Source organism: Penaeus monodon, chromosome 6 (assembly GCF_015228065.2).
Source record: "Penaeus monodon isolate SGIC_2016 chromosome 6, NSTDA_Pmon_1, whole genome shotgun sequence".
NCBI classification, from domain to species: domain Eukaryota; kingdom Metazoa; phylum Arthropoda; class Malacostraca; order Decapoda; family Penaeidae; genus Penaeus; species Penaeus monodon.
The window spans coordinates 11332279-11334778 of NC_051391.1; the positions used below are offsets into that span (position 1 = coordinate 11332279).

Consider the following 2500-nt stretch of genomic DNA (forward strand, 5'->3'; position numbering starts at 1 on the left):
TTCCCCTCCCTCCCCATCCTCCTCCTCCTCCTTTCTCATCTCCTCCTACCCTCCTCCTCCTCCTCCTCCTCCCTATCCTCCTCCATCCTACTCCTAATCTATACCCCCTCCCCCTATCCTTAACTCGAATCCGGTCTCATTTCGCCTATACTTCTCATCCTTCTTCCCTTTCCACCGATTACAACATTTTATCCTCCTTTTTATCATTATATTCTCCTACATTTTTCCTCCGCCCTATGTCTCACGAGTGTAGACTTGAATTGATAAAGCTCTATAGATTATTTAAATTCGAAGAGATAAAGGGTGCTCAAAGATGAGAAAAAGAATCAGGAACCCGACTACTTATTATTTTCTTGCTTTCCAACGCGAATGAACGAAGAGAACATTTTATAATCACAGACTCTGACATGAATGTTTTATCTTTCACGTGTGTGTTCATGCTTTTCTTCCCCAAGCAGAGATAATGTTTTTGAACTGTTTGTAAAGTAACGTGACATTGGAAAAGAAAAAAAAAAGAGATACATTAGGTCTGTCTCAGAGCTATCAGCAGAGAAAGATTGAATAGGTATGGAACTTTATTACAGTGTGCTCAATGTGATTTAGAACTATACACACGGACACATACACATGTATATATGTATAGGTATATATTATATGAATAAATGCATTGTCACATTCCAAAGGATGTAACAAATGGTAACTCCTCAAAGATACAAAAAATATGTGATGGATAGAAAATACAAAATGAAAAGACTGCACACGTCCGCGGTCTCAGAGCTCAGCATGGAAATGTAATGTTTGCAAAGGGTCTCCTTGAAAGACATAACCAGCGTGATCTGACAGCGCAACGAGTTAACCTCTAAAAATAATACCAGAAGAACGCAAGTTCATGACGACGAGATGCTTGGTTCATAGAGCAACACGAATCAGGCAGCGTCCAGCTTAAGATAATTTGCACTGAGTATTATGTGTTGGTAATTACATAGTCAAACTCATTTTTTACTGTCGAAAATCAAAAGCATGTTAAATATTTCCTTGAAGTGCAGTAGTAGGTGTATCATGTCGATGCGCAATCTGAAGGAAGACACCGTAAAAAGCCGTTTTTCGAAGAAAAGTTGTATCTTGAAGAAACAAATATTCTTTTCCGATTTGTAATTATACACAATATATAGAACTGTAAATGAACGCCATTACTTAACTTGCACTGGGTGATTACTCATTCCGATCCATGCCTTTCTGCACTTGCCACAGTGAATTCATTTTGTCTTGATTACGAGGACGTCATTCAGTACATGTTCCCTTTCAAAACCACAGTAACCACAGATAAGCAATGTGCTTATTGTGTAAAATAAGCCTCCCATTTCCCGTTGCGTACTGGCTTCGGAGTACAAAACTAGAAGCTTTGAAATAAAACTTCATCAGGAGGGAGTACTGATCAATCCACTGAATGTATTAGCATTCTTACTAGTCTCTCTGAACCTAATGAATATTGATACAGACCAGTCCTCGTAAATGTAGAATGATTTTGCATAAAACAGTTAAACAGGAAGAGGTCCTATTATAACCAGTTAGGTGTTTGTAATCACATCCGGCTTTCTCGTACACCTTATTTATCTCGCAACATATATCAACCCCAAAACTACGCTATAAGAACATAAATAAACACACACACACACACACACACACACACACACACACACACACACACACACACACACACACACACACACACACACACACACACACAGATGTGTCTCAGAACGCTGATTTTTTTTCATTCATTTAAATGAATCGCATTGGAACCCTTTCCTTCTCTCCGATGGCGTAACATGTGTGAAAGCCTTATGCCATCATCTCGGTCATTATCCTCACGGCTTACTCGTTCTTCGTAAGACCTCGGTCGCTTGAAAGATTGGATGACTATTTTAACATAAAGACCCATGCTGTAGCGTCTCAGTATGGTATTATCACAGGCAGACTCCGTAACACCAATTCTCTGATCATGACATGAAGGTCTGGGGTCTATGTCTACAAGACCAGTAACCCCTTTTATTAAAAAAAAAAAAAATGCTTACCACTGCTTCAAATGACTAAGTGACATGTTAGCTGTAGCTGTGAAGGGAAGTCTCCAACTGCTGCAATTAGTGTTGATTAAAGATTAGAGAAAGTGAAAAATGGACAAAATTGCAACATCATTCATTTTCTTATTTTTGCGTTCCAAAAATACATACTACACTATTTAAAAATGAATAATGGTACGTTATGATATCATTATGGTTCATTATGTAATTTTATGTCTGAATATAACAGGATTTGAATAAATGGTTTCATGATTGTACGTAACATGATTTTAATGAATGGCTTTACACAGCCACTTAACACTTGTCTTTGAGTGTGTGGGCATTACAATGGGTGTCATTTAGCGTTTCGTAGATTAGTTATTTTTATAACTTTCTTTTTCATTTTCATATCAGTCGACCCTTCCACTCTCTTTTAGTAG

General features: G+C 37.9%; 1 protein-coding gene across 3 annotated transcripts in view; it reads left to right on the plus strand.

The window, feature by feature from the left end:
• LOC119574202 (solute carrier family 52, riboflavin transporter, member 3-B-like) overlaps nucleotides 1-2500 on the plus strand; it is a 23945-nt gene that overhangs the window by 5189 nt on the left and 16256 nt on the right. The gene's annotated exons all lie outside the window — the stretch shown is intronic.